We start from the raw sequence: 24,237 nt of genomic DNA, 5'->3' as shown, positions 1-24,237 counted from the left end.
GAAACATTGAAGAAAGATGATCATCAAATATATGAATTTCAAATGTGGAATGCCCATTCAATGATGTGATGATATGTCTTACACAACCTGAATTATTATTTTAAAAATATATAACACAATGATACTTTCACCATCATCTCGTAAAATTTAAAACATCGCACACTACACTGTAGCTGTACGTGTTCTCCAAGAGGTGGTTAGGGAGCTTTTGACCTGCGCTGAATTTAAGTTAGATATTGTCCCTGTGGACTTCATGCAAGGGTGATAATTTCCCGAGGGTTTGTTCGCTTTACAGATTTTATCGTTCACTTGTCGCAGAATCCGTGATCCGCTCAGTACTACTAGTTGATGAGGTGTTGGAGCAATATTTCGTAATTGCAGAAATTTATCAGATGTATGTTTTCAGGGAGATCTACTTCATCGAGATCCAATATAAGTCTCATTGCAAGGTATTTGCTCCGATGATCAACTGAGCGGTTCGCTCTAATGTTGATGTAAAAGACTGAATTACCTTCCATTGCCTTAGTAATGTGTTGTCAGGTCCCATTTGTGTTGGCTTGAGTTTGAGCAACAATTCAATTTCGTACTCATTCGTTTAGGAGGACTTTCTTCACCCTCACCCTTAGAAGAATCTTTGGTATTACAACTCTCTTTCGGAAGATTCAGGTTCTGAATTATGTAATGACTTAGAGCGTGTAACACTTTTATGTACGCTTGACCATGAGAACGGCCCGGAGTCGAGGTCTGTGGTGCACGTGATTGAGGTTGTGAACTGGTGGAGTGCCAGCCTGTGCTGATGGTTGAGGTGGAGTGGCAGGCAGTGAAGACGGTAAGGGATATGGCTGATGACAGGCTTATTCGGTACCGATTGCATCTCTCTGGCCTTGATTTGTTAGGGTGTAGGTGTAGAAGGAGTGCTTATATTAGTTGTAACACTAGGAGAATATTCTAGATCAGTAGCACGTTTCACCGAGCTCGATAGCTGCAGTCGCTTGAGTGCGGCCAGTATCCAGTATTCGGGGGATAGTAGGTTCGAATCCCACTATCGGCAGCCCTGAAAAGTGTTTTCCTAGGTTTCCCATTTTCACACCAGGCAAATGCTAGGGCTGTACCTTAAATAAGGTCACGGGCGCTTCCTTCCCACTCCTAGCCCTTCCTTGTCCCATCGTCGCCATAAGACCTATCTGTGTCGGTGCGACGTAAAGCAACTAGCAGTAGCACGTTTCCTTGCTCTCCGTGGCCTGTTCTGAGACTGTAATTTGATGCCCTCGGTAATCCCGTTTACGAGGGCCGCTTGAACGTGACTCTTGTTCAGTTTTGCAAGAAGTCTCTCGTGATGAGCCTCCTACTCATCTCGACTGGGGTATATTATGGAAATAAGCAAATCAATATTAGGATCAAGTTTCAGAGAACGTTTCGATACCAATTTCTTCCTTCAAGTAGGGCACTCCTTGTTGCCGGAACATAAATCTGTTTTCATACTGTTGTCAAATTCTGAGCATGTGCTGGCGAGCGCAGGGCCCTCAGCTAAAGCATGGGGTATTAAATGTGATTATTTCCTCCAGGCACCGCTTTTCCATCTATCCTCTATGAACATACTTGCTCAAGTCTTCTTCTCTTCAGACCCCGACGATCAAAGACCATTCGAGGGCTAAAGCGCCTGCCCTTTTCAGACCCATAGTGGCCCTTTTTTGCCTGGTATCTTCATTTTTTAATGTCTCGTAAGCATGCCATTTTATGTGTCTTATGTGTCGTATATTGAATGTCGTGTCTAAGCTTAGTCTTGAAACAATAATCATAACCACCACTATAGTTTTCTGAATACATTACACCTTGCAATGGAAGGAAGCTACTTCCCCTTACTTCAGATCGAGAGCAGTAAGTCCATGCCGGGTACCTTCGCTTGAGTCTTCTATTTCAAATATCTCTTTTTCTGATCTTCGCTCATCCCTTCTTCTCCTCTACTGATCCTAACAACGTTAGTAATATACAGGGTCTCTCCCTCCTATGGTTTGAGCGGTAGGTTAAACACACGTGTTCCCCTGACTGTCGTAATGCGCCACTAAAGGGGGCCCCAGAGTTCTCATTTTGTGTTCTTGGATTGTCCAGTTCTGATCCTATCAATCTTAGGTTTATTGGGGTCTTTGTGTCCCTGTGTTTGGATAATTGTACTTATCACCCAAGGTAATCACTTACTGTCATAAGAACCGACTAAACGGTGCTAGAGCTTCTCTGAAATTTGTATCGTGGTTGGCGAAAAAGGGGCTATATCTGAGTCCTGGAATTGTTTCCGACTAGTTGTGCAAGATACCTCACTTCCATTATCGGATCTTAATTCGCTAGTTCAACTCCGACACCGCCGTTATTAGAGCATTTTGATCTAAGGAATCTTTCATTTTGGAACCATTCGTGGCCCTGCTGTTTTTTAGCCGATATCACAATTTTTCGAAGTGTCGGTTCCATTCCATTGTTTCTCTCTCTGATTTGTGTTCTATATAACATACTTTCTTAGATGTGTTTCCTCTTTTAACCTATAATTACAACCACCATCATAGGTGCATCTTGCGAAAGAAGGAGCCACTTCACCGTAGTTGAGCTCCAGAACTGCATTACGATTCTGCATACTTATGTATTAGTATTCTTCTTCTGCTTTCTCTTCTGTTCTTCGCTGATCCATTCTTCTCTTCTCATCCAACAATGTTAGGATTATTCAGGGTTTCAACCTCTGTGGGTGGGAGCGTCAGAAAGAGCACACACGCTATCCCCTGTCTGTCGTTAGAGGGAATTCAAATTGGGAGCGTGGGAAGGCGGCGGTCTGGTCCGTAGTCGAGTCCCGTTTCTCTTTCCTGCTACCTGTACCAGGCTCATCAATTTCATCTAAGATCTATGAAAAATTTTGTCAACACTTATCTGAACTTCTTTGCTCAACTCTTCTTCTTAACACCCCGACGCTCTCAGATTACTCGAGGGCTTATGCGTCTTCCATTTTCAGGCTCTTAGTGGCCCTGGTCTTCCTTTGGCCGATATCATCGCTTTTGCAAATGTCGGATCCATTTCAGTTTCCTCTCTGATTTGTTTTATATAGAATATCGTTTCCATGATGTGTGTCATCTGAAAACTATAATCATAACCTCTCCCAGATTGGACAGCAATTGCCCCCAGCAGAAAAAGGGGCAAATTTGGAGGATGTCGCGCCAGCTGTGGTAGGATATTTCTTAACACTTGACTGCCTCCATGGTTGACCAAATCACAGTTTATTTTCATGTTAGGAATGGTATAACATCATACTAAGTAAATCCTGGTTAATTTGCTTTGCGCAAGGAATGGCTGCTGCGGTAAAAAAATTTATATCTTCTAAGTGCTACCATGACCTCTGCCTCTACACACTCACGTCCCCTTCGATGGCTCTTTCATTTCACGTAATGTGACTTTGCAATTGAGTGCATTAGAATGCATCAGGGCTGCCTACTCATATTGTGCACACCACTGAAAATGCCCCTCCATTCACAATCAAATTGTCTTCACCAGAGAATACAAATTCTTGTAGACAATATATTAGCCGCGAGAGCTTAATCTTAACATAAAAATTCTTTGTTGAAAAAACTTCAATGATATAATAATGTGATATAATACAACTACATGCATCATAGCGCAAATGGATATAGTACAACATAAAATAATATGGTATGAGATTCCAGGGAAACATTGAAGAAAGATGATCATCAAATATATGAATTTCAAATGTGGAATTCCCATTCAATGATGTGATGATATGTCTTACACAACCTGAATTATTATTTTAAAAATATATAACACAATGATACTTTCACCATCATCTCGTAAAATTTAAAACATCGCACACTACACTGTAGCTGTACGTGTTCTCCAAGAGGTGGTTAGGGAGCTTTTGACCTGCGCTGAATTTAAGCTAGACATTGTCCCTGTGGACTTCATGCAAGGGTGATAATTTCCCGAGGGTTTGTTCGCTTTACAGATTTTATCGTTCACTTGTCGCAGAATCCGTGATCCGCTCAGTACTACTAGTTGGCGAGGTGTTGGAGCAATATTTCGTAATTGCAGAAATTTATCAGATGTATGTTTTCAGGGAGATCTACTTCATCGAGATCCAATATAAGCCTCATTGCAAGGTATTTGCTCCGATGATCAACTGAGCAGTTCGCTGTATTCCTGATATAAAAGACTGAATTATCTTCCATTGCCTTAAGAATGTGTTGTCAGGTCCCATTTCTGTTGGCTTGAGTTTGAGCAACAACTCAATTTCGTACTCATTCGTTTAGGAGGACTTTCTTCACCCTCACCCTTAGAAGAATCTTTGGTATTACAACTCTCTTTCGGAAGATTCAGGTTCTGAATTATGTAATGACTTAGAGCGTTTAACACTTTTATGTACACTTCACTATGAGAACGGCCCGGAGTCGAGGTCTGTGGTGCCTGTGATTGAGGTTGTGAAGGCTGTGACAACACTGGAGGAGTGCCAGCCTGTGCTGATGGTTGAGGTGGAGTGGCAGGCAGTGAAGACAGTAAGGTATATGGCTGGGTGACAGGCAGATTCGGTACCGATTGCATCTCTCTGGCCTTGTTTTCTTAGTGTGTAGGTGTAGAAGGAGCGCTTATATTAGCTGTAACACTAGGAGAATATTCTGGATCAGTAGCACGTTTCACCGAGCTCGATAGCTGCAGTCGCTTAAGTGCGGCCAGTATCCAGTATTCGGGACAGAGTAGGTTCGAATCCCACTATCGGCAGCCCTGAAAATGGTTTTCCGTGGTTTCCCATTTTCACACCAGAAAAATGCTAGGGCTGTACCTTAATTAAGGTCACGGCCGCTTCCTTCCCACTCCTAGCCCTTCCTTGTCCCATCGTCGCCATAAGACCTATCTGTGTCGGTGCGACGTAAAGCAACTAGCAGTAGCACGTTTCCTTGCTCTCCGTGGCCTGTTCTGAGACTGTAATTTGATGCCCTCGGTAATCCCGTTTACGAGGGCCGCTTGAACGTGACTCTTGTTCAGTTTTGAAAGAAGTTTCTCTTGATGAGCCTCATACTCATCTCGACTGGGGTATATTATGGAAATAAGCAAATCAATATTAGGATCAAGTTTCAGAGAACGTTTCGATACCAGTTTCTTCCTTCAAGTAGGGCACTCCTTGTTGCCGGAACATAAATCTGTTTTCATACAGTTGTCAAATTCTGAGCACGTGCTGGCGAGCGCAGGGCCCTCAGCTAAAGCATGGGTTATTAAATGTGATCAATTCCGCCAGGCACCGCTTTTCCATCTACCCTCTTTGAACATTCTTGCTCAAGTCTTGTTCTCTTCAGACCCCGAGGATCTTAGACCATTCGAGGGTTAAAGCGCTGCCCTTTTCAGGCTCTTATTGGCCCTTTTTTGCCTGATATCTCCATTTTTCAAAGTCTTGTAACCACGCCATTTTTTGTGTCTTATGTGTGGTATATTGAATGTCGTTTCTAAGATAAGCTTAGTCTTGAAACCATAATCATAACCACCACTATAGTTTTCTGAATGCATTACAACTAGCAATGGAAGGAGCTTGTTCCCCGTACTTCAGATCGAGAGCAGTACGGCCATGCCGGGTACTTTCGCTAGAGTCTTCTATTTTAAATATCTCCTTTTCTGATCTTTACTCATCCCTTCTTCTCTTCGTCTGATCCTAACAATGTTAGTAATATACAGGGTTCTACCTCCTGCGGTGTGAGCGGTAGGTTAAGCACACGTGTTCCCCTGACTGTCGTAATGCGCCACTAAAGGTGGCCCCAGAGTTCTCATTTTGTGTTCTTGGATTGGCGAACATGAGACACACAGCTCTGTTCAGGTACTGCCTCCACATATTTGTGCCGTAGCTCCACACTACTTGTATACTATCCGACCTCTCCTCCTCAACGTTTTTTTTTTCTTAGATCATTCGCGGGGTTGGGATGCTTTCATTTTCCCGTCTTTCAAGGCTTTTGTCTTCCTATAACCGATATCTCCATTTTTCGATGTGTCGCAACACTTTCATATTTTTTCCGTGATTAGAGTTAGATAGAGGATTGTTACTAATAAGCATTTCCTCTGAAAATTATAATCTCAATCAGCAGCATAATGATGAAAGGATGCACGTCACACTTGTAAGCGCGGAGCTTCTTAAACGCATTTCTGTTCCAGTGCAGCATGAGGAACAACTGCCTAGATTAGCTAGATGCTTCATTTCCCATGTTCTAATTCTCTGATATTCACTTCTAACTTCACGGTGATGCTTCTGGAGAGCAACATGAGAAACCTTCGCCAAATTTTGTTACATTCATCGTTTCTACCTTTCTCTGTTTCTGATCTTTCCTGATCTATACTTGTTCAGTTCTGATCCTATCAATCTTAGGTGTAGTGGGGTCTTTGTGCCCCTGTGTTTGGGTAATTGTAACTATCACCCATGGTAATCACTTCCTGTCATAAGAACCGACTAAACGGTGCCAGGGCTTCTCTCAAATTTGAACCGTGGTTGACGAAAAAGGGGCAATATCTGAGTCCTGGAATTGTTTCCGACTAGTTGTGCAAGATACCTCACTTCCTTTATCGGATCTTAATTCGCTTGTTCAACTCCGACACCGCCGTTATTAGAGCATTTTGATCTAAGGTATCTTTCATTTTGAAACCATTCGTGGCCCTTGCTGTTTTTTGGCCGATATCACCATTTTTCGAAGTGTCGGTTCCATTCCGTTGTTTCTCCCTCTGATTTGTGTTGTATATAACATACTTTCTTAGATGTGTTTCCCCTTTTAACCTATAATTACAACCACCATCATAGGTGCAACTTGCGAAAGAAGGAGCCACTTCACCGTAGTTGAGGTCCAGAGCAGCATTACGATTCTGCATACTTATGTATTAGTTTTCTTCTTCTGCTTTCTCTTCTGTTCGTCGCTGATCCCTTCTTCTCTTCTCATCCAACAATGTTAGGAATATTCAGGGTTTCTCCCCCTGTGGGTGGGAGCGTCAGAAAGAGCACACGCGGTATACACTGTCTGTCCTTAGAGGCGACTAAAAGGTGCCCCAGGGAATTCAAATTGGGAGCTTGGGATGGCGGCGGTCTGTTCCTTAGTCGAGTACCGTTCCTCTTTCCTGCTACCTGTACCAGGCTCTTCAATTTCATATAAGCTCTATGACCAATTTTGTCAACACTTATCTGAACTTCCTTGCTCAAATCTTCTTAACACCCCGACGCTCTCAGATTATTCGAGGGCTTATGCGTCTTCCATTTTCAGGCTCTTAGTGGCCCTGGTCTTCCTTTGGCCGATATCATCGCCTTTGCAAATGTCGTATCCATTTCAGTTTCCTCTCTGATTAGTTTTAAATAGAATATCGTTTCCATGATGTGCGTCATCTCAAAACTATAATCATAACCTCTCCCAGATTGGACAGCAATTACCCCCAGCAGCAAAAGGGGCAAATTTGGAGGGTGTCGCGCCAGCTGTAGTAGGACATTTCTGAACACCTGACGTCCTCCATGGTTGACCAAATCACAGTTTATTTTCATGTTAGGAATGGTCTAACATCATACTAAGTAAATCCTGGTTAATTTGCTTTGCGCAAGGAATGGCTGCTGCGGTAAAAAAAATTATATCTTCTAAGTGCTACCATGACCTCTGCCTCTACACACTCACGTCCCCTTTCGATGGTTCTTTCATTTCACGTAATGTGACTTTGCAGTTGAGTGCACTAGAATGAATCAGTGCTGCCAACTCATATTCTATACACCTCTGAAAATGCCCCTACTTTCACTCTCAAATTCTCTTCACCATAGATTACAAATTCTTGTAGACGAGATATGGGCCGCGAAAGCATCAATGTTAACATATAAATTATTAGCTGAAGAAACTTAAATGGTATAATACAATTACAAGCATCATAGCGCAAATGGATAAAGTACAGCATAAACATTATGGTAAGATATTAGAGAGAAACATAGAAGAAAGTTGATCATCAAATATAAGAATTTGAAACATGTAATTATCATGCAATGATGTGATGATTTTGCACAACCTGAATTATTATAAAAAATATAACACAATGACACCTTCACCATTATCTCTCAAAATTTAAAACCTCGCACACTACACTGTAGCTGTACGTGTTCTCCAAGAGGTTGTTTAAGAGCTTTTGACACTGCGCTGAATCTACGCTAGACTTTGACCCTGGGACTTCTTGCAAGAGTGATGATTCCCGGGGGTTTGTTCGCTTTACAGATTTTGTCGTTCACTTGTCGCAGATGCTGTGACCCGCTCAGTACTAACAGTTGACCAGGTGTTGGAGAAATATAATTGCAGAAATTTTTCAGACGCCTGTGTTTAGCGAGATCTACCTCGTGTAGATTCATTATAAGTCTCATTGCAATGTATTTGCTCCGATGATCAACTGAGCAGTTCGCTGTAATCTTGATGTAAAAGATTGAATTATCTTCCCTATCCTTAAGAATGTGTTGTCAGGTACCATTACTGTTTAATGGAGTTTGAGCAGAAAATCTATTTCGTACTCATTCGTTTAGGAGGATTTTCTTTACCCTCACCCTTGGAAGAATCTTGGGTATTACAACTCTTTTCGGAAGATTCAGGTTCTGAAATACGTAACGACTTACAGCGTTTAACACTTTTAGGTACACTTCAATCTGAGAATGGCCCAGAGTCGAGGTCTGTGCTGCCTGTGATTGAGATTGTGAAGGCTGTGACCGCACTGGAGGAGTGCCAGCCTGTGCTGTTGGTTGACGTGGAGTGGCAGGCAGTGAAGATGGTAACGGAGATGGCTGTGTGACGGGCTGATTTGGTACGGATTGCATCTCTCTGTCCTTGTTTTGTTAGGGTGTAGGTGTAGAAGGATCGCTTATATTAGGTGTTTTACTAGGTGAATATTTTGCATCAGTAGCACGTTTCCTTGCTCTCTGTGGCCGTTTCTGAGACTGTAATTTGGTGCCCTCCTTACTTGTGTTTACGAGGGCCGCTTGAACGTTACTCTTGTTGAGTTTTTCAAGAACTCTCTCTTGATGAGCCTCATACTCATATCGACTGGGGTATATTTTGGAAATAAGCAAATCAAAATTAGGATCATGTTTCAGACAACGTTTCGATACCAGTTTCCTCCGTCAAGTAGGGCGCTCCTTGTTGCCGGAACATAAAGCTCTTTTCGTACAGATGTCAAATTCTGTGTATGTGCTGGCGGGCGCAGGGCCCTCAGCTAAGGCATGGGATATTAAATGTGATTATTACCGCCAGGCTTCTCTTTTCCATATATCCTTTTGAACATTCTTGCTAAAGTTTTCTTCAAGTCAGACCCCGAAGATATTAGACAATTCGGGGGCTAAAGCGTTTGCTCTTTTCATTCCCATAGTGGCCCTTTAAATGTTTTGCCCGATACCTTCATTTTTCAATGTGTCGGAACCACGCCATTTTTTGTGTCTGACTTGTGCTATATATAATATCGTTTCTACAATAAGCTTCCACTTGAAACAATAATGATAACCACCATAATATTTTTTCTGAATGCATTACAAATTGCGAAGGAAAGAGCTACTTCGCCTTACTTCTGCTCCAGAGCAGCATGACGATTCTGCATACTTTTGCGTGAGTATTCTTTTTCTGCTTTCTCTTTTTCTGTTATTCGCTGATCTCTTCTTCTCGTCTTCTCATCCAACAACGTTAGGAATATTCAGGGATTCTCCCCCTGTGGGTGGGAGCGATTGAAGGAGCACACACATTATCTCCTGCCTGTCATAAGAGGCGACTAAGAGGGGCCCCAGGTCATTCAAATTGGGAGCGCGGGATGGCGGCGTTGGGGTCCTTAGTTGAGTCCCGTTCCTCTTTCCTCACACTTGTACCAGGCACATTCAATTTCATCTAAGCTGTATGAGCAGATTTGTCAAAACTTGTTCTTTACGACCCCGACGCTGTTAGGTAATTCATGATGCAGATATTCTACCATTTTCACATATTCATGGATCTCTTCTGCCCTTGCCCGGTATGTTCTTTTTCGAAGTGTCGGGTCCCTTCCACTCTTTATCTCCGATTAGTGTTATATAGAGGACGGTTGCTATAATGTACTTCCCCTTAAAAGTATGATCACAACCAGCAGCATATAATTTTCTGGGTGCAGTATCACTTCAAATCCAAGATTTTTGACCTCATATCTACTACAGATCAGCTTGAATAATCTCTGCCTAATTTCGCTAGACGTTTTGTTTCGAATTTCCCACTTATCTTGTATCCCCTATTTTCTTCATGACCGCTTCTGATCCCAACAATGCTGGGGTTAGCATAAATAACACAAGCCGCATTTCCTACGTGTCGTAAGAGGCAACTAAATATGCTTTAAGGTGCTGTCCACTTGTGAGCGTGGTCTGTCGAGCACAGGGCCCTCCGCTGAGGCCCGGTATTGCTTGTGAATATTTCCGCAAGGCTCATCATTTCCATCTACCTTATCTGAACTTCCTTATTCAACTCTTCTTCTTTCAGGACCCCGACGCTTTTAGACCAATCGAGGGCTAATGCGTCTTCCATTTTCAGGCTCCTAGTGGCCCTTGTGTTCCTCTGGCCGATATCATAACTTTTCGAAATGTCGGATCCATTTCAGTTTCCTCTCTGATAAGTGTTATATAGAATGTCGTTTTTAAGATGTGCGTCATCGCAAAACTATAATCGTAACCAGTTTGTACAGCAACTGCCACCAGCAGCAACTACGGCAAATTTGGAGGGTGCCGCGCCAGCTGTGGTAAGAACTTTCTCAACACCTGACGGGCCCCAAGCTTGATCAAGTTACCGTTTATTTTCATGTTACAGATGGTCTAAGGTGTGTGTGTTTTTCCTGTATACTGCGTGACTCAGAGTCCCTTTGATGTTGCGTTTACTAGGACATCCAGGAACGGTAGTTTTCCGTTTACTTCGATATCCATGGTGAACTGAATATTTACATGAGTAGAGTTGAGATGGTCGAGAAATAGCTGCAGGTTCTTGCTCCCGTGAGGCCAGATCACGAACGTGTCATCCATATAACGGAGAAAATATTTCGGTTTCAGGATAGATGTGGCTAAGGCTTTCTGTTCGAAGTGTTCCATATACATGTTTGCTATTATTGGACAGAGTGGCGATCGCATCGCCGCCCCTTCTGTCTGTTCGTAGAACACGCAGATCGAACCTCCAATTACATTACAGCACGGCCAAGCCCCACTACCTGGCTGTGACATATACTTTTCCAGAATTCTCACGAGAGAGCCAGGGGGGTTACGTCAGCCAGAAAGGCTAGGATATATAAAACTAAGGTGAGGAACCACTCTTGTAGTGTGATAGCTGCCTGGGAGACTGATTACCTCGGATCGAGTAGGGGTATTTCAGTCGCCTTGACAAAGAATACCGCAGTGTATTCGAAACGTCGGCAAACTCTACGTAATGTACAGGAAACAACAACACAGTTCAACCCGGAAAATAAACTAAATAATTCTACACACCATGTAAGCTTCGCCTCTCGTTCGTACATTTCAGCAGATTAGCAGTACGATTTAGATTCATGTAGAAATCCTTGATATTTGCAGTGACATTCCCAAGATAAAAACTGAGTAAATTTTTCAGCCTCTCAGAATCGATACTCCAAACAAACGGAGTACTACAGGATGAACAAATAAGTCCTTTAATTTTCATCTTGGCAACAGAGGTAATTACGAGAAAAAACCCAGAAGGAGGCGATGGTATAATACGCGTACGCTGATGATGTAGTGATCGGATCAAAAGAAATAATTAATCTCCAAAACACAATAAACGTAATGGGAGAATGTTGTTCCAAGTATAAGTTCAAGATTAACATTTCAAATACGGAAATGATGGTGTTTTCAAGTTACGGTAGAAATCTTCATCAAGAGGACAACAATAAAAACGTAAAAGTTTCTATATACTTAGACATCACGCTGAAAACTAGCGCTTTTCAGGAACAAGTTGTCCATCTCTTTAGCTTGCCAGTCTGTGATTAACCGGTGATGAATTTAAGGGTTACATCTCTCACATATGATTATCACATTCGGTTGGTTTCCATGTACTCGTTGCGAAAACTTCAGTCCATTGGTCGAGTAACTGTTTTGATATAGCTTTGATGAGTTCATCGTAGATAACATCCAGTTCCGCAGCTTTTCCGTTTTCCATTCTGGCTATTCCAGATTTATCTCTGCTTTGGGTTATTCTCATAATTTCTGCTGTCAGGAGTTCTAGGTTTTCTATGGTCTATGAAACTTGTGTGGTTTACATTGCGGATGGCTGAAAAGTGTTCTTTTGGATATGTCTATCTGGAGTGACATGCATAGTTTGCTCCCTTTCACTACAGGTCAATGAAAACTTCCTCTGTTTACTTCTTGATGTATACCTGCTGCTTCTGTATGTTGTGTTGTTGATTTTTCCTTTGGGCAGGTCCTTAAGATCCTCAAGTTCTTTCTGTTCCTGGCTTTATGAAGAGATTCACTGACTAAGTGTGGATTATTTGTAGCACACGTATTTTATAATTAGCTGATTTTAGTTCCTTTTTTGATCAGTGCAAGTGATATCAAGTAGTACTAGTCGATAGTACTATACAAGGCAGTAAATAAGCATTTCTGAAAATAGTCTCAATTTACTCCCTTGAATAAGTTTTCATAGATATGAATATATTTACTGGATACTATACGTCTACAGCTAATACTTAGGATATAATATGATCTATACATTGAATGTATAAATATGTTCCACTTTGGTAAACATTTGAAAAAGCTATCACTATCCTCTTCACAGTTTACATCCGGATGTGCTTTGTGGCAAGAAGGATCTCTTACTCTCTGATTGTGCGGTGCTAACATGGTAAAATATTGGTATTTGAGGGCTTGTAATAATTACATGTCCAAATCATCTGAGTATATTCCTTTTAATGGTTTTATTTAGTTTTCACTGTGAAGGATGTATTTGTAGCAATCTTTGTGCAGAAGGAGGTACGCCACCAAAATCTTTGCAAATGGAGACCTAGCACGTTAGGTTGTCTCCAAATCCAGAATTTCTTTTTGGATTTTTGTTTGCGTTCGCAATGACTACAATTATAGAGCTCTGTGCCGGCCGGTCCTTCCACTTCTATAAAACTAGTCAAACTATCTTCATCACTTTTCCCTAATTTTCAGAGATATTTCCTTTGCATCTACAGTTTTCAGACTTTCTCAGGAAGGTGTCACCTCCCACTTTTTAGCACTAATATACTAGAGGTTGGACAACTATCTTCACCCTCTTTAGATTTTTCTGGGTTAACTGCATGTTCTGCTGAATATCCAAAGAGGGATCAAGAAATGTGTCATGATTCCTGGACTCCGTATGACAGTTCAAGCACCACACTTTACTCTGCAGCATTCCAGGAAACACGCAGGTCAGTATGGAGACTCTGCCTTTCAGGACTAGATTATCTTTGAGTAAGATGTCAGGTAAAACCTCAAGTAGTTCAGTAGGCACACGATCCAGTATATATCTCAGAAACTTCTGAGCACCTTGCTGTTGGTAACCTCTAAAACGAGTCACAACTTTGCAAATGAGTCAAGATTCAGCTTAGACCACGCGTTTTCCTTCTCCCTGAGTTAAACTGATCAAAACTTTCCTCAACACTTCTGCCATCACAGCTTTGTTAACTTCTTTGTAACCTCTTTTGGAAGGAGAGGATCGCTTTCCATTTCCCTTCTGTTTCTCCATCGATGGCAACTGCTTAATGTAATAGCATAACTCCTCTATATTACTTAATTAAATTAGCACTGCATTCATAAAGGAGGTATTTTCTTGATTACGCAATCCCAGGAACTTGTTTATTGTTCATGTCCAGGCTATGTGACCTCTTTCACTATTCGTGCCGTAGGATTCTCACTTTTCCTTGAATTTCCAATGTTAAAGGATGTATTAATTTACGCACATATTCTCAACTTTACCATATAGATGCTGGTGTATTTGTTCTAAAAGTCCTCCCTGATTATCATTTATGACATACTCATCACGTGAGTAACAGAACACTGCTACTGTTTCACAATCCATACACACAATGTGTGATTTGTAATCTCTTCAGTATGATCCTTGCTATGGTTCTATACGTATCGTCCACAATGAGCGGCACTGTTGTGGAGGCGCACGGAGAAATTCTCAATCCATGGCCGCTCAGGTGTTCTACGTCTCCTTTGTTCCAATACGGATATCGCCAGAGTGTTTTATACCAGTTACTAGTACAGTAGAAGAATTAAAAAATAGATTACCCGGAAGAAAGCTGCAGCAATCCAAGAAGTTGGAGAGTCTAGGATGGTATCCGTACCTCCTGGGAAGCCACCAGGTTCGTCATTGCGGAAGTTTCCTAGCTAGTATAGAAAAAGGGACGTCTTTGAAGTATGAGGTGAATGAACTTATCATTCGGTTGGAGGTTTCTTCCAGTTCTAGCTCCGCCTCTAGCCCTGACAGCAGCAGCAGCACCACCAGCAGGAGCTGCAAACATGAGAGGGAAGAGATTTAGCTTCTACAAATTGATAGAGTGGATTAGGCCTACTGGGGATACCACTATAAAAAAAACGCGCCAGGTACTCTACCGCTGGGTGGTGTGGAAAAGAGTACGCATGATTTATGACCCCACTACTCCATCGAACCTTTCTCCCATGAACTCACCTTTTTTTTGTTTTTGTCCTATATTTGTGCTAATAAGATGTATAGAGACAAAGGGTAGGTATGATGAAAGATTTGACATGGTCTAGGTACCTCCTTTGTCAAAGAATATTATTGTTGATTTTTCGTCCTGTAAAATACTTTTATGGGGTTTTGAGAGGGCAAGGTGCCAAAATTTAGTCTGGCCAGTTAGTCTACAACAGAACACAGCGGTCTGAACGAACAAGTGTTCCGGAACCGTCGGGGGGAGGGGAGGAATGAAGGTATGTGGCAACACCATAATGGAATGTGCAGTGCTCCTCCCTTCAGCCCCAGCTGTCAGAATGCTTCTTTAAATTGGGAGTATGGGATCGTGACGACGGGGACCTTAGGTGAGTCCTGGTACTGCTTCTAAATACTTGTCCCAGGCTCCTCACTTTCATCTACCCTGTACGACCTTCCATGGTCAAACCTTGTTCCCTTCTGACCCCGACGCTCCTGGACCATTCGAGGGCTTTGGATTCTTCCATTTTCACGACCTTCGTGGCCCTTGTCTTACCTTGGCTGATAATTTTATTTTTCGATGTGTCGGATCCCATCCATTTTTTTTCTGTGCTCAGTTTTATATAGAGAATGTTTACTAGGTTGTACTTCATCTTAACCCTCCAGAACACGGGTGGGCTAGTGTTACGTCAGCACACGCACGCGGTGGAAAGGACCGCAATTTACGTTTCGCAGTATTATTACGGTAGCATTTCATTCAATCATATTAATGTTTCCTTTTGTTGTTTATATGTTTATTTTCTTGGAAGTAAGGTACATAGCCATTTATTTATATTCATTTACATATAATAAATCACCTATGAAACATTAACATTACATAAGTGATTAAATCTGTAGTTAAAGTCATATAATATTCTCTTTTACTAAAGAAAGCATTAATATAGACTGTGCAATTACATAAAACTCAGAGAACTAGATACTAAAAGTAGACATGTACAGTAAACCTTGGGAAAATATGTCCCAATCCATTCAGTTTTTCAGCTACAAAATGCAAATATACACTATATTGTAACAAACACTCTCTGTTTATACATTTTGAAACCATTTCAAGTCTGTTTCATAGCAGTGAAAGCTTCTTGGTTCATACTAATTATAAGTCATCGTCATCGTTTTCTCCTCTTCCCAAACTTCAATCTTTACTAGTAAAGACAGCTCTGTATGTTCCTAGCACATAAAGTGTGAACATGTTGCGCAAGTAGTCTTCGTTTTGCGGTTCTTGGTCCTGTCACAAAAGATACATCTTCCAGAGTATTGGGAACTTTCTTCAGGTCACTTCTGAACCAGCTACGGTCGAGTTAATTTCTGAAGTCTTTGCTTCATTCCCCGGGGGATACAGTCTAGATATTCGATGCACAGTTCAATTGAAAGGGTTTTCAGAAATGTACGTCTGCTCATATCACACCTTGTTTGCAGAATGATGAAGCTGTTAATTCCTCCTACATTTAGAAGTGTGTAGAAAAGGGCTAGAGGCCGTCCGCGACCTATGCGTGAAACAGAATATGCACTTTTGCGCTTGTCAACTACGCGCATTCCTCCCTTTGTGAGATTATAAAAAGTGAGCATTTCTGTTTTTCAAGCATCTCCAGATTCTTCGTCAATCTCATCACTGCTGTGCATAGCTGACAACACCAAAAGCATCTTGTTTTTCCTGGGCACGTATGTTAGCAGAGTTGCAACGTTTCCAAAATCAAACAAACTGCTTTGTGATTGCCTGTCTTTGGCTTGTACAAAGAGCATTACAGTACACTGAAGTGGACGAGCAGGGAGTACAAAAGTCTGACACTGTTATCCTCAGTTCCATCTTTTTCTTCTTCTTCTTCAGGATCAGCCGAAACTTCCGTGTCCGTATCGTGTTCTTTCTCTTCTGTGTCATTGTTAGCATTGTCTTCTTCCTCTTCTGGAAGATAACATTTCACTCTCATCCTCGTTGTCTTCGTCTCTTTCTGGAAGCACATTGATCTCTCAGTAATGCTTCATTCTGTACATATTCCTTTTGAACACTATCGGGCCGTGTAAGCATCAATGGCAACTATCGAGCAAGTTATTTATTCTTTCAACTTCTTCTTGGACCATTTCAGGGTACAGCCACGTGTCACTGAAAGTTTAAAGCACACAACCCAGCTGACCGTCACAACGGAGGATACTACTACACGGACCGCACAGAAACGAGAATATCCCCAGAGCCTACAGACAGCGAACTGAATGTTAAGTGTTGTAACAGACCGGACTAATAACCCGAACTAAAGCCCCCTGCACACGGTGACAGTAGTGGCGGCTAGAAGTGGCAGCCAGTGAAATGGCCGGACAGTAGACTTACACACGAGGACAGTAATGGCTTCCATTTTTATGTTCTAGTGGCAGCCAGTAGCCAGTTTTAATGTGGACGTGGTTAATGCTGGAAGTGTTTGTCTAGGACGTCAGTGTATACTCAGTTGTCAGAGGATGTGTAAGAACATGGAGGGGGTTGATGAAGAGTACGAGGAAGCTGTTGATGAGGCTGTAAGCGATGTTGTACATTGTTTAAGTGAAGAGCTTCAAGAAATATTAAAGACTGGGTGTGTCGTAGAGATCAGCTAGGAGCTTCGTCTACAATACTTCGGAAACTTGCCTCTGGAATACAAGAGAATTAATGAGAATGAGTGTGAGGTAATTTAACCCTGTAGTAGTCGCGATGGGTCTACGAGACCCGGGTGGACATACTTATTGGTGTTTCTGTTGTTGGAACGCACCGAGCGCTTCCCCATCCCTAGTAGCTTCTTGGCTCCCGACCTTCAAACGAACACAGTAGCCCGCTCTCAGATGCCTTAGAAATTTTGCGCGTACAGGCTGTTCAGGGTCTCGCAGACCCAGTGCGACTGTTAACGTTGGTCTTTATTGTCGAACTTCGCATTGTTAGTTTAGTACACTTTTTCTTCTGTGAAATAATGAAGCTAATTCTGCATGGATTCGTTTCATATTGGGGGAATCTGAAGATGAATAAGCTCTTGGTCATTTCTGCCCAACAAACAAAGACAGGAAGACATCCTTCATCTGCCCCAAGTGCTAAAATTTCATTTGAGGAGAACATGGACAACTTGTCTGCAGGATGTGCATAGAAATTGATTACAGTGATGTTTCCCTGTACATGGATGTGTTACTAAAACTAATTTGATTTTTATTATATGAATTATGACACATAATTCACAGATACCTAAAAAAATCCATATTTTTGTACCAATAGTTCAAGTGTCAAATTCTCAAAAATATTTTTTATTAAGACTGTGTAGAAAATAGATGAAAGTGTTGCATTTGTGCATGTAGATGCAGGAAAAAGTGAAAAAATATGTAAAATACATTTTACCGTTACCATGTTTTACCTTTCACAAGTTAACAGAAAACAATCAGTTTTTCAGTGTAATTATAAAAATACAGTTTTTGGTTAAGAAACGTGATACCGGTAGTTAAATATTGTAGTCATGTAAACTACATTAAAATAAACGAAATAATTTCCTATAATACTGTAATTGGAAATGAAGTATAAAAATCTAATAGTAAAACACTGAGAAAAATGGGTCTGAGAGACCCGTTGCGACCATTAGTATTGACAAAACCCATGCGACCAGTCCAGGGTTAACGAACTGTTTAATTTAATTGAACATAAAATATCAAAAACAGATACGCTAATGAGAAACGCAGTTACTACTCGTCCAAAACTAGAAGTTGCCTTACGATTTTTAGCTCGTGGTGACAGTTACCAAACTCTCGCAATCATGTTTCGAATACCAGCCAACACCATTTCTAGTTTTGTGCCAGAAGTACTTACAGCAATAACTTCAGCATTACAAGAATATATGATGGTAAGATTTCACAAGTTATTACGTACTAACTTGTTCATTTATAGTACAGGGTAGTAGAAAAATCAAGACTGGGCTGTCTTTTGAATCATTTCATAACCATTTGCAAAAAGAGTAGCAAATTCTTAGTTTATATACTCGTGAGTTCAAAGTAAAGAAGTACGGAAATGTGCATATCCTTTAGGGGTTGTCACTCCAAACAACTATACTAACCATAAAAGAGGTGATTAAATTAAAAAAAATATAAATTTTCTGCAGAGCAATTTATTATTCAATGTAATGTTAGTTATAATGCGCTGTAAAGTGCACAAAACAAAATTTGTTTGTCAGGTAATGTCATTTCGTTGTAAATTTCTATAAACAAAATCTCCTTCAGCTATACATTCGTTTGGAATGCTAGAGTCATCATCAGAATCTTCCATGTAGGACGAGGCTCCAAATAACATCGGAGAACGTGGAGGTTGTGGGTATTCTAACAACCTCAATCTCTGTTTTGTTAACATGGATTGAATTTCGTACTGGCAAGTAAGGCGGTTTCTCATGGGAAGGTCCCACAACTGAGCTGCAGCATATTTGCCAAATACGTCAACCTCGTCGGGCTCGACTTTGGTTGATGTAGACGGGCGACTCTCAATTATTTTTTTTGCAGTTTTCCAATCGCACACTCAACTTTGGATAATTTGCTTACACGCTGTTTTTCCCTATATTAAGTGTTTGAAACGTAGGCACAACTGGGGACTGTGACGTGTCCACTTCAGTGGATTTGTCGACATTCTGTTCACTTTCAATAGTTTGTTGTTCAATTTCTTCATCCATCCCATCATCTTTAGGGCCGATAACCGCTGTAACCTGAAATTAAAAGACAACCAGTAATTTACCGAACTCACACCTCTCTATGTTTGTGTAAATGTGTTTGTATGCACTTGCAAATAATTTAGATTGTAGCTAATATTTCTTTTTTAGGTTCCGCAAACATTGGAGGAATGGGTGGAAATACAAACAAATTTTGAAACAAAATGGTATTTTCCTTTATGTTGTGGTGCTATTGACGGAAATCATGTGGCCATAAAACGTCCGCCTGGGAGTTGCTCTGAGTTTTACAACTACAAAGGAGGTTACAGCGTTATACTTTTGGCATTGGTAGATGCTGATTGTTAATTTCTATACGTAGATGTGGGAACCAATGGAAGAGCCAATGACGCAAGTGTATTCCGGTTGTCTTCGCTTAAATCAGCTATAGAAAACAGAAGGCTCAATTTTCCTAATGGCTACTTTATTTTGGGTGATGACGCGTTCCCTTTGTCACCGAACTTATTGAAGCCCTATTCAAAAAGAAATTTGACATTACTGGAACGTATATTCAATTATCGTTTATCGCGTGCACGCAGAGTGGTGGAAAACGCGTTTGGTATAATGGCAGCAAGATTTAGAATCTATAGAGAAGAAATCGAAGTTGATTTACAAACTGTAGATCTGATTATTTAATTTATTTTCCGGGTTGAACCGTGTTGTACTTGTACGCATATCACGTACAGTTTGCCGACGTTTCGAATACATTGCAGTATTCATTGTCAAGGCGACTGAAATACCCCTACTCGATCCGAGGTAATCAGTCTCCCAGGCAGAGTTACACTACTAGAGTGGCCTTGATCTTGGCCTTTTATATCCTAGCCTATCTGGCTGGCGTAAGCCCTGGCTGTCTCGCGAGGCTTCTGGAAAGTTTATGTCACAGCCAGGTAGCGGGGGCTTGCCCGCGCTGTTATGTAATGGGGTTGCGGCCCGTGTGTTTATGTTGTGGTCTGTATGTCTTAAACTATGAATGATGGGCATCCAAGAATTACTGATTTTGTATCCTTCTTCTAAATTAATGTTATTCGGATGTTTCTTGATTTCGATAGCCTCGCGGATTTTTCTTTCCAGATTCCAAGGGATAGCTGCTAGGATCTTGGTCTTGTCAAATGATATTCCGTGCCTAGTTTCGTAGGAATGCTTGGCTACTGCTGAAATATCTGTGTTATGGTTCTTGGTGTGACGGATATGTTCTTTTAGGCGGGTGGAGATCAGACGTTTTGTCTCACCTACATAACAAGCTCCGCAGCTACATTCAATGTGATACACTCCAGGGGCCTGTAATTCTATTGTGTCTTTTACTGGTGGTAGATAGCGGGCTAGCTTACGGTGAGGTTTATAGATAGTTTTTATGTTGTATTTGTCCAGTATCTTGCCGATCCTGTCTGTAGTGTTTTTAATGTATGGCAGTATCGCTGTTTTCTGGCGGGTCAGTTCTTCTTTCCCGTTGTTTTCTCCTGCGGCGGTCTTTTCTTTCTTCTCTTCTGATTTTTTAAGGACTCGCCGGATGTTATTGAGCGAGTAGCCATTTTTCCTAAGGGTTTCCGTGAGGTGTTCTTTTTCTTCCTCGAGGTGCTCTGCGTCAGATATCGCTATGGCCCTGTTTACTAGTGATGTTAGGACAGCCTGCTTTTGTGATGGGTGATGATGAGACGAGGCGTGTAGGTACCTGTCTGTGTGAGTGGGTTTCCTGTATACTGCGCGACTCAGCGTCCCATTGGGGTTACGTATTACTAGCACATCCAGGAACGGTAGTTTTCCGTCTACTTCTATTTCCATGGTGAACTGAATATTTACGTGTATGGAGTTGAGATGGTCGAGAAATAGCTGTAGGTTATTGCTCCCGTGAGGCCAGATTACAAAAGTGTCGTCAACAAAACGGAGAAAACATTTCGGTTTCAGGGCAGATGTAGCTAAGGCTTTCTGTTCGAAGTGTTCCATATACATGTTTGCTATTATTGGAGAGAGTGGCGACCCCATCGCGGCCCCTTCAGTCTGTTCGTAGAACTCCCCGTTGAAATAGAAGTAAGTGGCGCTAAGGCATTCTTTAGCTAGTGTTGACAGGTCTTCTGGAAGTTTCTGATCTAATAGCGGAAATACTTCTGTTAGCGGCACCTTGGTGAAAAGTGACGTGACGTCAAAGCTTACTAATAGGTCCGTACTTTCAATTGATTGGTCCTTAAGGAGCTGGATGAAATGTCGGGAGTCCTTCACGTAGGTTTCAGTGTTTCCTGTATGTGGCTGAAGTAGTCCAGCTAGGTAGCGGGCGATCTCGTGCGTGGGAGAGCCTATAGCGCTCACGATAGGTCGCAGAGGTATGCCTTCTTTGTGGATTTTAGGCAGGCCATACAATTTTGGAGGTATCGGGTCCGAGGACATCAGTTTTTTCTGTATTTCGGCTGGGATACTGGAATTTTTTACTAGTGTGTGGAGTTTGTTCTTAATGCGGTTGGTAGGGTTCCTAATTTTTCTGTATGTAGAATCGGTGAGTAATTGTTCTATTTTCCGAGTGTAGTCTGTGCGTGTCATTATCACCGTAGCGTTGCCTTTATCTGCGGGTAGGATAATTGTTTCCGTATCTTGACGTAGTGTTTTTAGGGCATGAATTTCTTCTTTAGTCAAATTGGATGGCGGCGGCTTTGCGGATCTCAGTAGACATGATACATCCTGTCTGATCTCCTCTGCAGATTCGGTAGGAAGGTGCCGGATTGCAATTTCTACTTTGCTAATTATTTCTTCTACCGGTATACTATTCGGAGCTACTGCGTAGTTGAGTCCTTTTCTCAAGACGGAGGTAGTGGGTTCACTGAGTGGCTTATCTGTGAGGTTTACTATTACATTCTTCTTCAGTGGAGCAGGTGGTTTCGGTTTCTGTTTTTGTAAGAGGCGGTTGAATTTCTTGTTTTGCTTGGCAGTGGCTAGTTCCAGTGTACGCTGGGATTGTGTGTTGCTAATGCTGTCTAACGTGGTCCAATCATTGAGCGACAGAGTGCTGGCAAGTTGCAGGTGGAGATGAAATAATTTATTGTTGAGGTAGTCCAGAGTCTGTCTTGTGTCACTGATCCGTTCTCTGAGGAGTTTTAAGCTGGTTTCGTGAAGAATACGGTCAGTCCGTCGGTTCTTGGTGTGATATTTCAGTCTCACACATGCTGGTATAATGCTGTTGTCCCTGCAGCGTTTCAGAAAGGCGAGTCGAGCCAGGTAGTTACTCATTTTCTTCCGAAGGTTGTCGAACTGCCTAGTAGCTTTGAGAATATCCTCCCCGTAAAGGTTTCGTATCTTAGAAGTGAAGCTTCCACGGTGTGAAGAATTATTTAATTTATTTTCCGGGTTGAACCGTGTAGTGTAGTAGTAGTGTAACTCTGCCTGGGAGACTGATTACCTCGGATCGAGTAGGGGTATTTCAGTCGCCTTGACAATGAATACTGCAATGTATTCGAAACGTCGGCAAACTGTACGTGATATGCGTACAAGTACAACACGGTTCAACCCGGAAAATAAATTAAATAATTCTTCACACCGTGGAAGCTTCACTTCTAAGATATGTAGATCTGATTGTACAATGCGTATGTACTCTCCACAACTGGTTGCGAACAACGTCACAAGCAACGTACTTTGAAAGAGGATGAGTTGACCATGAAGACACTGACACAGGAGGTTTTCACCCCGGCCAGTGACGTTCCACTGGGACAGAACTACCGTCAATGACAAGAACTCGCTCGACTTGCACATATTCGAAAAGAGCTTCGGAAACAAGGAAGAAACTGGCTTAGTACTTCAGTGGAGATGGACGAGTGTCTTGGCAGGTGAAGGCTATTGACATGTAATCAGTGGTACAGCAAATGTACTTCAGCCCTACTTTGTTATTGACAAAGTCTGTGAAAATAAAATGTTCTTAAAGACTTACTAGTGTTATTGTTCAGTGAATCACAAAATTATTTTTAAATGTTAATACCGATAGTTGAAAACACTAACAAGATTACAAAATGTTTTAAAACACAATGGGTCCGTAGTATTTTGATATAGTCTTGTATCTTATTAAATTAGATATTGAACTGATCGCATTTTAATTAGTTCTTATTATCCCTTTCCTCCTTATTTTTACAAATATGTATGTTGATTCTGTTTCTATTTTGGCAACTAAGAACTTACTGCATATGACCTAACCTCTCGACAGGTGACAATTAATTGAATAACTACTTACCTTGACACACAGTTTTAATAATGTTAATATTATTTGCTTTACGTCCCACTAACTACTTTTACGGTCTTCGGAGACGCCGAGGTGCCGGAATTTAGTCCCGCAGGAGTTCTTTTACGTGCCAGTAAATCTACCGACACGAGGCTGTCGTATTTGAGCACCTTCAAATACCACCGGACTGAGCCAGGATCGAACCTGCCAACACACACAGTTTTGACCTAACATACTTCTACATAAGGATTTAAAAAAAATAAAACTTACCAAATTCGATGTGGACTTCCTCTTGATGACTACATGTCTCAAGAAACTGTCTGCTGCAGTGAACCATGGTAGTTTCGGTACGTAGACGTCGTCCATGCCCGCTCCACTTCATTTTGATTCATTCACTTTCAGGAGTTCACCTCGGTACGTGGCCTTTAAAGCTTTTATACGGGCTCTCAAAAAACCGCGACCCCTAGTCCTATTAATTCACCCTTTAACTTCATCATTGAACTCTCCCTCTTCTCCTTGTTGGCATAATGAGAATGACGAACGTTCCATAGTAGTTCATAGTTTATGTAAGTTTCTAAAAATTGACCGATATTGTCCGCACTCCATTTTATACTAGCAGTTGGTTTTGTCTTCACTTCTTCAG

General features: G+C 41.6%; 1 pseudogene; it reads right to left on the bottom strand.

Moving 5' to 3' along the window:
- Positions 1 to 12,939: 12,939 nt before the first annotated feature.
- Positions 12,940 to 23,960, bottom strand: LOC136863787 (ubiquitin carboxyl-terminal hydrolase 3-like; annotated as a pseudogene).
- Between the last annotated feature and the right edge of the window lie 277 nt (positions 23,961 to 24,237).

The sequence above is a fragment of the Anabrus simplex genome, chromosome 2 (genome assembly GCF_040414725.1).
Source record: "Anabrus simplex isolate iqAnaSimp1 chromosome 2, ASM4041472v1, whole genome shotgun sequence".
Lineage (NCBI taxonomy): Eukaryota > Metazoa > Arthropoda > Insecta > Orthoptera > Tettigoniidae > Anabrus > Anabrus simplex.
The sequence above is the reverse complement of the archived record's forward strand: the minus strand, read 5'-3'. Positions and strand labels throughout refer to the sequence as shown.